Consider the following 13,442-nt stretch of genomic DNA (forward strand, 5'->3'; position numbering starts at 1 on the left):
TGCTGGGCTCACACTTATATGAGTTCACAATCAGGAAAGCCTCTGTGAATAGGCTTATTGTTTCTGGATAGGCATATTGTAGCATCATGGTGTCTTTGGTCATCTTAAAGAAACTGGTTAAATTGCTCTCAACAGTGGCAATCCCTAGCTATCAGCTCTTGATGGACAGAGGCAATTGGTGAATCTAGAATATTTCTGGATGTTTGTCAGTCACTGGCTTTGTTTTCATTTCATGTGCAATTGTTTATCTGCTCTTGCATGTGGCAGGAATTAATTGATTATATCTGTTTTTGTTTGGGGTGAATGGTCAATCAGTGAATAGTGTTTACGAATGAGCTGCAGATGCTGGAAAATCGAAGGTACACAAAAATGCTGGAGAAACTCAACGGGTGCAGCAGCATCTATGGAGCGAAGGAAATAGGCAACGTTTCGGGCCGAAACGTTGCCTATTTCCTTCGCTCCATAGATGCTGCTGCACCCGCTGAGTTTCTCCAGCATTTTTGTGTACAATCAGTGAATAGTGGTTGCTCTAGTGTCCTATGTTAGGGTCAAAGACTGTTTGCTTGTTTCATTTTGAGCAGACATCTGATCCATTACAGTTTTAATGAAGAGATCAGTTGCTGACTGAGTGATGATGAGAATAGTGGCCAAAGGGTTGCTGCGATCCCTGTAAAATCCAGTTGAGGTCAGGCAAGACTGGATCATACATGGAGCCTTTCATCACCTTAAGACATCCAAAAATTATGGACTTATAAGATATCGTCAATGTTGCACTATAGAAGACATGGAAGCCAGTTCTTGTACAGCAAGCTCCCACAATGTCAAAATAATAATAATCAGGATATTTGTCTTAGTGATGCTCAGGGATAAAATCGTGGACACGTGTGTGAATTCAGAGCTGTTTATCAAAATATTGCCATGAGAACTTGTACTTCCATGCAATCTCCAATGGTACTTTATTGTCACATGTGCCTAGGTATGATGAAATTATTTTTTTGCATGCAATTCAGTAAAAATCTTACTATGCATAGAACAAATACAGAGAACACTTGAGGCCTCATATGTACAACAAAGGGAAAACAGTATCTAGCAAAGTAGGGTTCCATCAGTGTTGCACTGATATGCAGCACAAAATATTGTATTGACAAGTCCGATATCATATATTGTAAAAATCTCTGACATGGGACTTGAACCGAGAACCTTCTGATTTACAATGAGCCACAGCTGACACAACATACCTGTGGAGAGAAGTCTGCGACTGGATTGATTAAATCTATCAGTGCAAAGAAAGGATTTTGATATTTTGATTATGTGGTAATATAACTACGTATGGCATACTGACAGCTATTTAAATATAGTATTCATTCCTTTCTCTATCTCCCCCCCCCCCCCCCCAACTTCACTACCATTTCCCATATGAGAGTTCTTAAGGGAAATGACTCATCAGACTGTGGAGATAGGGAGCTTCCCATCTTGAGAGAACTGACTGACTGACCCTGGGATCATTACAGTATTCACTTGATTTTTCGGTAGGAATGACAGTCAAAGGCAGTGCTGAAGGCTGTGCGAAAGGGAGTATGAGTCAGCCTTTCTGGGGACAGCAATCAGCTGTCAGGACCTTGGAAAGAGAGAGGGGAGGGGCAGGGAAGGGAGGAGGAGTGAGGACTAATTCTCAATTCGCGCTGTGCTTACATCCTGCTACTTCTTCAATGCTGCATGTTGCCGAGGGCTGGCTGGCTGGCTGGCAGAGCTCCCTGCTGCATTCCACTTGCTGGTCTTTCAGTTCGCCTCTGCTGCAAAGACTTCACTCTCATGTGATTATCATTCAGGAAATTATTTGGCAAACATATTTACTAACGGACTGCCACAAGCAACTCTAGTTACAGCAAAGGAAGAAATCTCTACTTCAGCAAAATTTAGAAGAAAAAACATTGCAAAGTATTTCTAATCACCCTGCATCGGTGGCTTCAGATTAGGTAAGAGCCATTGTAGCTGCATCTCTGTGAATACCAGGTGTCAGTTTTTGGGTATGTCTAACCCAGTCCCTGTTTAGTGACAAATGGTTCATTGCTGGTTTAGCAAAATCAATCTTACTTGCTGTTTGTGCCTGGGAGAGATTTAGAGAGGGGCTGAATCTCAGAAATAAATTATTTCAATACTGCAACCACAATTATAATATGCCATTTGATGGAGTTGCCATAGTCTCTCTGTGAGACATATGCTTTTTAGTGTATTGAAAGTAGGTTATCCTTCTATCAGCAATATTGCATGGGGAAAAGCAGGACACATCAAATTGCATTTCATGGATTTAGCAGTCCAGTGAACTGAATTTTAATTGTCCTCTTTAATTTCAAAGATTCATCGCAGTTTGGAATTTATGGTGAATAAGAACAACTAGGTAAATATTTTGTTTCATGGTTTAATAGTTGATATCTGGTTGTATTTGAGATATTTTGCATTGCAGTTCTATAGTGGCCGGGTTGCACAAAACGGAACTAAATATTCAGAGAGGTGTATTAACCGTTTGGTTACTGGAGGGTGTTTCAACATGCAGTATACTGTGGAAGGTGGCAGGATAGTTTGCATCAAGGTAAATGCTGGAAAATCAAATAATTATGACCAAATAACTTGTAGTATATTGTAAATGTACATGAGTGGACATGGAGCTCTCTCCTTGGAGTTCAATGATCGTTCAAAGGATGTTATTATGGGAGAGCACAAATTCTGGGGAATTAAATGACCAGTATTCAATGAACTACAAGGATATTAACACAGTTGTGAGTTATAGTACACAGAATGCACAAAATTATTCAGTGAAATACATATTGCAAAGTGAATAGTCATGTCCTGTGGATTGAATACAGCAGGCATGGGGTTAGGGCATGTAAAATGAACAAACAGGGGACTGTATTAATATACATTAAGTTACAAAAGGGAAACAATTACACAATTCAATCAATAATATGAAGGAGGTACACAAAAAAGCTGGAGAAACTCAGCAGGTGCAGCAGCATCTATGGGGCGAAGGAAATAGGCAACGTTTTGGGCCGAAACGTTGCCTATTTCCTTCGCTCCATAGATGCTGCTGCACCCACTGAGTTTCTCCAGCTTTTTTGTGTACCTTCGATTTTCCAGCATCAGCAGTTCCTTCTTAAATAATATGAAGGATGTTGGATCTCCTCTGATGATACAGGGAATGAGAAGTTAGCTGATGAGTAAGTTACTTGTGGAACATCATCCACCTGGCAGTGAATTAAATGAAAGAACATGTATGAATGGGTTAAATCTCGTGGATTACTTGATTTGGATTAGATTACTTGTAACGAGTTAAATTGGGAGTGAGGGATATCTGACATAGATGAATTGTAACAGACAGCAAATAGTTAATGTTGGGGTAATATGCAAATTCTGATGGATTGGAATTTTCCTTTTACAGAAATAAGAAGAATAAACTTTGCAAGTGCAGGCCCAGTCTTATTTGAAAATATTCCAGAAATCTCTATTGAGTCTAATTGGTTTGGCATCAGAGAATAATAGTAATTTTGTCCTATGAGTTGCACAGTTATTTATATGTTGATTTATCAGAATGTAACATGGAGCAATACATTTCACAATGATCGCTGCAGATATGGTCAGGTATTATGCAGAGGATAATGGGATGCTTGCCAGTTGTTGCAAACAACACAGGAAATAAGAGTAGGGGATAACTATTTTCCTCTTATAAGAACTGAAATACATTAACTGCATTTTCCTATTTTCTCCATTTATCTTGAATCCCCTTGTTTTTAAAATTCCACTGATCTCAATCTTGTCGACTAAGTCTCAACAGCCCTCTTGCTAACTCGGTCCTTGTTTAGCAAGAAATAGTTCATAGCTGGTTTTGCAAGATTCATCCTGTTTGGCTCAGTTGTGCTTGGCAAAGAATTAGAGAACCTGAAATCTGGAAATAAATAATTGCAATGCTGCAACCATCTGAAAACCATGTTTTGCTACTTGAATTGTAATGAGTTGTTTGCCTGCAGTTTGTTAGCAAGTATTTTTAAGACATGCATGTGTACTGAAACAAGTGCAATGCTATTTTGGCACAATTGGATAGCAGGAAGAAGGACACATCAAATGATGTTCAAATGGACATTGCTGTCCAATTAGCGGGGATTTTAAAAACTTTGATTTCAAAGATTAACTACAACTCAGAATTTATCACGAAGAAAAATAATTGGGCAATTACTTGATTAAATGGGCATTCCCTTCTATTTTGGGATTGTTTATGTTGCAGTTATGTAGTGGTTGGGTTGCACAATGCCAGTGATCACTGGAAGAGATTTTGATCACTGGAAGATATTTCAACAACTCTCTCCAAAAATGAAAACAGGATAGTTTTCATGAGTAACATGGAAGATTGTAGCTTCCAAATTATGTCGCGAATAACACATAGCCTGACACATCATCATTATGATCAGGTAATCAGTTTTAATATTGTTGATTAAGGAATGAATATTGGGCATGTCATAAGGGCAACAGTTCCCCTAACATCCTTTGTATCCATTTTAGTGTATGGTAGTGAATTCCAAAGATTCACAATGGCCCAAGGTGCTAATATCTCCTCATTCCAGTCTTATATGACGATCTTCTCTTGAATTTTTTGTAATCCTGGACTTCTGACCTGAAGAAATAGGTCTGTCCCTCAGAGTATTATGTTTTAATGTGATCATTTCTCACTTTTCTAAATAGAGAACAATATGCTGATTCAACTCGAACTCTCCCTGATCCATTGTGGCCCTCTTGCTTCGGCAGATTGATATTTTGTTAAGTTGTGCAAGTCATGTTAACTTTCCTTGATTTGTGTTCAAGAAGATCCAAACTCTCAGAATGCCAATGTTTGTCAGTCCTGCAAAATATTCTGCAGAAAATGGACACATGGCTCTCAATTTAATAAACAAATACAATGATGTAAGAGTAGAACCTTGCGCTGAGAGAGTGCCATGTGTTTCGCAGTTGACAAAGAGGAGGGTGGTAGAGAGAGGAGAAGGGTTATGGAGGGAGGGAGTGACTGAGGGTAGGGGAAAGGAGAGGTGAGGGATGGAGGGTGACGAGGAGGGTGAGGGAGTGTTGGGGGATGAGGAGGAATGGAGGAGGATAGGGGTAGGAAGAGGGATGGAGAGGCGCAGTTGGGGGAGGGTTGCCGTGACTTGCGTCACAACGGAGATCTCTGGCGTCACAACGGGAACTCCTCAGCCCGTCCAGCGCAGTTGGGGGCTATGGTTGAGTGCTGGAATATTGAGTTAGGGGAACGGGACCCAACAGGTCCCACTGGTCTAGTTCCTAATAAAAAACAACTGCAGCAATGGTTATCTATGGAATCAAACAGAATTGATCCTGATAAATTTCTAATGGAATTCGCAGCAGCCGCCAGAGAGAAAGCCTTTGTCCATTAATGTTTAGTTGCATTTGTACTTTCTTGCACAGGAAATAAAGATAGAAAATGGTGGAAATACTCAGAAAACTTTCAGGTTCAGGTTCACGACCTTTCATCAAAAATGGAAACATTTAGAACTAAGCAGGTTTTAAGATGTTGCGAAAGTAGGAAGGGAAAGAAGGAATGGTAGATCAATGGCATTTCAAGTCACATTGTATCAATGTTGGCCAAAAAAATGGAGCTTCTTCCTCCTGAAAGCCAGTGGAGATTAAATGATTAAAAAACGATAATGGTGTGAGTCAGAGGAAATGATAACATCACGAGTACGCACACAAAAGATCGATTTTGGGGAAGATGTAAAAGGAAAAAGCAGAATCATTATATCAAGTTATCCAAAGGTAAATTCTATAAGTACTTGAAATCTGAAATGAAAACAGAAAATGCTGAACTCGGTGTGAAGACTGCAGTATGCTTTGGCAGAAAATGAGATGTGATTATCTAAATGGTGGCCGACTAGGAAAAGGGGAGATGCAGCGAGACCTGGGTGTCATGGTACACCAGTCATGAAAGTGGGCATGCAGGTGCAGCAGGCAGTGAAGAAAGCGAATGGTATGTTAGCTTTCATAGCAAAAGGATTTGAGTATAGGAGCAGGGAGGTTCTACTGCAGTTGTACAGGGTCTTGGTGAGACCACACCTGGAGTATTGCGTACAGTTTTGGTCTCCAAATCTGAGGAAGGACATTATTGCCATAGAGGAAGTGCAGAGAAGGTTCACCAGACTGATTCCTGGGATGTCAGGACTGTCTTATGAAGAAAGACTGGATAGACTTGGTTTATACTCTCTAGAATTTAGGAGATTGAGAGGGGATCTTATAGAAACTTACAAAATTCTTAAGGGGTTGGACAGGCTAGATGCAGGAAGATTGCTCCCGATGTTGGGGAAGTCCAGGACAAGGGGTCACAGCTTAAGGATAAGGGGGAAATCCTTTAAAACCGAGATGAGAAGAACTTTTTTCACACAGAGAGTGGTGAATCTCTGGAACTCCCTGCCACAGAGGGTAGTCGAGGCCAGTTCACTGGCTATATTTAAGAGGGAGTTAGATGTGGCCCTTGTGGCTAAGGGGATCAGAGGGTATGGAGAGAAGGCAGGTACGGGATACTGAGTTGGATGATCAGCCATGATCATATTGAATGGCGGTGCAGGCTCGAAGGGCCGAATGGCCTACTCCTGCACCTAATTTCTATGTTTCTATGTTTCTATGATTCTTTGAGCTTCATTGGAACTGTGCAGGAAGATGAAGATACAGACAGGTAAAGCAAAGCAACACCTAATTTGCATTTTGTCTCCCTAGTGTAGAGATGATCACACTAAGAGCAGAAAGTACAGGCTACTACATGGACAATTATGCAGTATATCACTGCTTCAGTTGGAAGATGTTTGGTGTCCTGGATGGTTGGAAAGAGGAAGTAGAAGTAAAGAGGAAGTAAAAACTATTTCATCCCCTGTTGTGGCATAGGAAGGTGCCCCGGGAAGGGCAGTAAATATCAATTGAGATTAAGTTGTGACCCTTGGTATTAATGATCAATGATAAATGTTCCTTTGGAATGCTGATAGGAGAGAAGAGTGGAAAATATTTTTATGGTGGCATCAAACTTGTTGGAACTAGCAGAGAATTGAATGTGGCAACTGATGGGTTGGAAAATTAGGAGGGGGAGAACCATTTCCTGGTTCTGGAAGGGATGAGGAAGGATAATAACAAAAATCCCAGAAATGAACGGATGCAAGTCCATTTTACCGATGGTGGAGAAGTTGAGTTCCATGTATTTGAAGCACTGGTGTGGAAGAGCAGGACAACATGTTCTGGTTTAGAGTAAGAGAAATAAGCTTTACGAATTCTGCCATCAGTATTCCAGAAAGGGGATAACGAAGAGAACATTGAAAGACTATTCCACATATCTCAAGAAGAGATAGGAATAGCTAAATCCCACGCTGGTTCCTGTGGGTAAATATATATATTTTTATTTGTAACATGAAAGGAGTCAATTAAGCTGTTTTTCACCATGAGAATAAATTCAGCCTGTTAGACGTAGTCATAGCAGAGGATGTGAGGATCTAATCCCTCAATACATTTATTCCCCAAGGGAATAGCCACAAGTGGCGATTAGAAATTGTTGAAATGACTGACAGAGGTTTTTACAATTGCTGGTGGGAATAGACTGGATTTACGGAGAAAATATTACCGTTATGGATTATGGAGAAGAATATTGGTGCCGTCTTGTTTGTGGATATGAGGGAGAATGTAGAAGAAGAAGGCAAACTATGCTTGGTTGGACAACAAGGAAACTGCAAATATTTCCAAAGGGAATGAGATCAGTGACTGTCCTTGAAAGTAAGGCCTGATGTTCCATGTTGTGTTTGTGATCCAGAGGGACATGTGGAGTGATGTTAGAGAATTGCAAAGTGGAGGCCAGTTGGTCAAAACAGCCATAGCACCACCCTTGATTAACTGGTTCAATAATTAGGCGAGTTATTCCTTATTGAAAATAATTAAATTAACATGTAACATTTGGGGCATATTCTACAGTAATGGAAAACAAATAAAATTGCAGATGTTGGAATCTGAAACAAAAATAGAAATGTTTGAAGAACTCAACCAGCCAAGCAGCATCTGTGGAAAGAGAAAAGAGTCATTTTTAGGGTCAGTGACCCTCAGAACTAAGGAGGGAGTGGTGCATTTACAGTTGTGAAAGCAGAGCTGGGGGAGGAGTGAGATGCAAGACAAAAGCCCATTTGGAGAAAGGGTAAATGTAGGAAGGAACTGCAGATGCTGGTTTACACTAGAGATAGACACAAAATGCTGGAGTAACTCATCGGGACAGGCAGTATCTGTGGAGAGAATGATTGGGTGACTATTCGGGTCAAGACCCTTCTTCAGGAGTCTGATAAAGCGTCTCGACCCGAAATGTCACCCATTCCTTCACTCCCGAGATGCTGGCTGTCCCTCTGAGTTACTCCAGATTTTTTGTCTATCTTTGGAGAAAGGTTGAAACAGATCAGGTGATAAGGAGCGTGAATATTGATCATTAGCAAGACATTTAACAGAACCTGATTGACAAAGAGACATGAACATAATCAGGGAAGCAGGAAGATAGCAGTTTACCTGAAGATGGAAAATTCACTTTATTCCAGACGGTTACAAAGTGTTGGTTTATATGTTTGCATTGCCGTAATTATAGCAATGGTGGAGGCCACATAGACCATTAAAATAGGAGTGGGATTGAGAATTGAGGAGGGAGGCAGCTCGGGGATCACTCCCGTGGACCGAGCACGGGTGCGTCACAAAGCAATCGCCCAATCTTCTTCGGCTTTCTCCAATGTAGAGGAAACTGCAAAATCCACGTAGATATCACTCTATATCTGTAAAGGTAGATGCCATAAACAGCTACAAATAAGTAGGAAATTAATCTTTACTTTAAAAGGACCAAAATATCAAAGAAGTTAATTATGTTGTAGAATCACTAAAGGGCCTGTCTCACTTGGGCGTCATTTGCGCATCATTTACGTGACATTCTAAAAATTGGTTGGCGCGTCGTGACGCGTGGTGAGGCGTGGTGGCATATGCAGTGACACGCAGTAACGCGCGGCACCCCAGGATTTTAGGATACTCAAAATCCTCGACTGCCACCTGCGTGACGTATCCCTTGCGCACGCTGACGTACTGATGGCGTACGCTGACGTACTGACGGCGTATGTGTATCGCATGGTAATGTACAGTGACGCACAAACGTTGCCTATGCTAATTTATTATGCGTCACCATGCATCAACGTCCCTAACCATGCGCCGCCCGTACGCCGTCGGCGCGCCATTTGAGCGTCATTTGAGCGCCACACCACGTGACCACCCGGGTATAAAGCGCGCGTAGTTTTGAACATTTTTCACCATAATATCTTTGATTTACACTGGGAAAATCCTTGCCACGGAGATCAGACTAAGTACGAAAGACATCACAAATGGTGCTCAAAAGAAGCAGGGCCCTGAAGAGCACTTGGCGCCCGACTTTCGTACTGCTAGACGATATTCGTGCGACAGTCGCGCGTCAGTCACTAACGGCCTGTCACGTAAATGACGCCCAAGTGGGACAGGCCCGTAAGTATTTCCAAATTTATTGCACGTTTAACAAAGATTAAACCCTCCCCTGGTTTACGAGGGAAATACTGAATGAGATGCTGAACTAAATAAATCTAAATTATCCTGGTGTCTGTGTGTCCGTCTGCAAAACAGCACCATTCACTGCAGCAGTCTGTTGTGGCCCAGCAAAGAATCAATGCTTCTGAAACCCTCAGCTGCCTCACCCTTCCTTTTCTATGTCATCAACTGTCAGAATTATTTTCTGATTTCCTACATCCCAACATTACTAGGTTGGATTTCAACTCTCAGGTCTCCATGTTCTGATATGTGTTTCCCAACCCTTAAACAATCCGCCCCTCCACCTTTTTTGTTTACTGTTTTAAAATTGTTCCTTAAACTATTTTCTTTGATTAAGAGTTTGCTTACCTGCTTATCACTCACTATATCACCCACTGGCTTAGTATCAAATTCCTGTTTGATAATGTTTCCATTAAACCTATTGGCTGTTATTCTACAATTCGTTCAAGTAATTGCTGCTGTTTCAATCATTACTGCAATGCAGACATAGATATGAAGCCAGCCCTGGCTGTGATTGGATTTCATCTCATACTTATTTCTGCAAATGGTGCTGGATTGTAGTATATCTTTAATTCTAGCAGATCTCTCATGATCTTCTTGGTGGGTAGTTTGTATTCAGAGCTAGTATAACGAGGCCTGTCATTTGATTCTTCTTCTGTGAAACTCGTACAATTGTGGATGATTGTAAATTGCCACTGTTATTCGCAGGATAATTGCAGCTGCTTGTAGATTTCAGGCTGCAGTCCAATTTCCTTCTCATTATTCCAAACGTTGTTTTGCATCCATAAGCAACCTTGAAATCTGAGGTCTAAAGAAAATAGCCTCTCCTGTGTTTCCCCCCGTTTTAGTAACTTTCCGTAATGCTCACTTTATTTTTGTCTGGGAATCTGAGGGAATTCAAGTCTAAACAGCTCGTATTGGAAAACTTTTTTCATAAGCTTTCCAATCCCACAAAATGCCATTGTGAAAGTGCATTTAATGTAGCTTTCCAGAAGTCGGCTTTGGTTTGGCCGCTTTCATTGTCAGCCATGGTGGTTGATTAATGATTCTCATGTGGTCGCTTTCTCATTAATTTTCTTTGTATTTGTTTCAGAGCTTCCTTAGCCCTTCAGGTGCCATATGCTCCTCTTTTTATGGATGAAATATGAGTCAATCAGTTGCTTTTGTACAACCAATGACACAACAATGCAACACACAGAATTTGTTGTGCCAGGAGAATAGCCATTTTTACTGAGGTATTGTAAGGAGTGGAGACATGAAATCTCAATTGTATGAATGTAGAAAGATGTTTGGAAGAATTCTTGCTCGATTTTCTCTCTGCAGTTAACTAATATTGATTTGTTTATTGCACTGCAAAATAATCAATCATAGTGGACAGTAAGATTTCACTCTCCATCTTGTTAATTTGACTCTTTAGATGGAATGGAAAGAAGCTTAGCAAGTTTAGATTTTGTGTTGCTGCTCTTTCCCCCCCACTTTTGTCAGCTGTTTCTGTAGTGCTATCCAATACATTGATGAAGGAACATCCCATTATGCAGTTTTTGTTCAAAATGCTTTTTCCAAATTTGAATAATGGAATTATTCTTTCAGAAATGATGTGTTTGAATGGAACAACATTAGTATATTATTGCCATGTATATGTGGATTCATCAACAGCCTGCCAACACAGGAAGAGCAATCACTCAGCCCCATTTGGCCTCTTCTCTTCCTCATGGTCCTGCAAATGTTACCGTTTTGTGACGTACACCTAATTCTCTTTTAAAATGAACAAATAAAATTATAATTGTCTTGTTACTGGCCATTCAGTAATGCATTCCAGATGATATTATTTTGATATATAAAATATCTTCTCCTATTCATCTGTGAACCATTTCCTGAATTCACTGAGTTCCTCCAGCACCTTGTGTTTTACCTTAGATTTGTGACATTTGATTTCTGACCCTTCTTTTTGACAAATGGCATATTTCTGCCTGCTATACGAAAATCTCCCATGATTTTGAACATCTCTACGAAGTTAGCTCTAAATCTTCTTAGCTGGCAGAATATTCAATAACAGAGCAACTGAACCATGAGGTGAACACTGGAAATAATTGAAGCATACAGAAGAGTTACATTTGTGGCGTTTTGTGTATATGTGTAAGTGTACCTTTAAGGATTAATATGCCATGTGGACTAAATTGGTATATTGTTGAACTAGATACAGCTATTTTGAGTGTTGCCTTGAATAAAGAGCTCATGTTTATAGCTCTAACTGTTTATGTGCTTGTATAAAGAGCACTTAAAGGGAATCTACAAGCATTGGGGACATGTAAAATTAAGGCCCACAGTTCAAGACACTTGCAAATAGTTACAATATGGAACGTTAAAAAAACCCAACAACTTCCAGACAGCCTTGAGACTGTGGAATGCAGTATTGTATAAGGAGTGGTAAGGGCACATAGCAAAGAGTCATGTAAGGGGAAGCTAGATAAGTACCTGAAGAAAAGAGAAAAAATCTGGTGGGAAGAGGTTTAAGTGAAGCAAAGACCTCTTCTACCAGAGATATGACATTTGAATCGCCTGTTTCCATGCTATACATTGTATGTAAAAATGCTCACTAATTATTCTGCAATTTCTTGGGTTTAGTGCAAGGTAATTGAGTGGAAGAGAATCAGCATAGACATTCTGAGCTGTGAGTGCAATTTTACTTGGGTATTTGGGTTTTGAGGGAGTGTGGTATATCTGTTAATAGATTAAGAATGCATTTTCGAATAAACAGTGCAAGAAAATGCAACAGTATTTTTTTAAAAAGAATTGGGTATACCTTACAAAATGGTAACATTTGTAGAGCTATGGTGAAAGGAACAGAACTGCGGGGCCATTTGATAGTTCGTTCTTTGGTGTTTGATTAAATTATCCAGCAGCAAGTCAAACCCTAATCTTCACATGTCTTAAATAATCTACCAATGTAAAGCAGTGGAATAAGTTAGAATAATAATAAAAGTCATTTCACAGAATAGGCTGGCAAAAACAAACTGCTCGAGGTACTCAGCAGGCCGGGTGGCATCTGTGGAGGGAAATGGATATCAATGTTTTGGTTTGAGGCCCTTCATCTGGACTGAACGAGTGGTGGGGAGTTGGCCGGTGTAGAGGGGTGACGGACAAGGGTGGAGCAAGAGGTGGCAAATAACAGGTGGATCCAGCTGCCGGATGGAGTCAGGTGTAGGGGGAAGGGTGGATGAATGTTGCAGAGACTGGGAGGCGAAGATTGTGGATTTTGATAGGAAACTATCAAATAAGGGAGGAACGGTGGGCTGATGGAGGGTGGGAATAGGGGATCCATTGGGAATAGTGTGTGGGTGTTAGGCAGATGGGTTGTGGGGGAGATAGAAACTTAGTGGCTGGGAGATAGGGATTGGGATAGCAAAAAGATGTGGGGAAGGGGAGGACTGGTAGTGGGATGACTGTAGTTAGCAGAAATGTTGAAGAATAATGTTCTGGATGCGTAGGCTGGTTGGGTATAAGGCAAGGATCAATGGGGGGAGGGGGGGGGGAGGCATTGTGAGAACAGAAGTGCAGGAAATGGGGGAGATGCAGGTTTGGGTTCCATTAATAATTGGGGGAACCGGGAAGCCACATTTCCTGGAAGATGAGGACATGTCGGATGTCCTGGAGTGGAAGGTCTCAACTTGAGGATAAATGAGGTGGGGATGGAGAAATTGAGAGAAAAGGATGCCATCCTTTGAAGAATCAGGATGGGAGGCAGCTCAATCTAGGTAGCTGTGGGAGGCAATCTGTTTGTCATCAATGTCAATGGGTAGTTTGTCTTCCAAGATGGA

The 13,442-nt window shown here is 40.9% G+C and overlaps 1 protein-coding gene across 4 annotated transcripts in view; it reads left to right on the forward strand.

Annotated features, from left to right (window-relative positions):
- Positions 1–1,681: 1,681 nt before the first annotated feature.
- The window catches only part of aifm3 (apoptosis inducing factor mitochondria associated 3), a 62,769-nt gene continuing 51,008 nt past the window's right edge, over positions 1,682–13,442 (forward strand). For all 4 annotated transcript variants that reach the window (XM_033043596.1, XM_033043598.1, XM_033043599.1 and 1 more), the window contains exon 1: positions 1,682–1,976. The gene's annotated coding sequence lies outside the window, so the exon portion shown is untranslated. The remainder of the gene's footprint in view (positions 1,977–13,442) is intronic.

This window comes from Amblyraja radiata, chromosome 25, assembly GCF_010909765.2.
Source record: "Amblyraja radiata isolate CabotCenter1 chromosome 25, sAmbRad1.1.pri, whole genome shotgun sequence".
NCBI lineage: Eukaryota > Metazoa > Chordata > Chondrichthyes > Rajiformes > Rajidae > Amblyraja > Amblyraja radiata.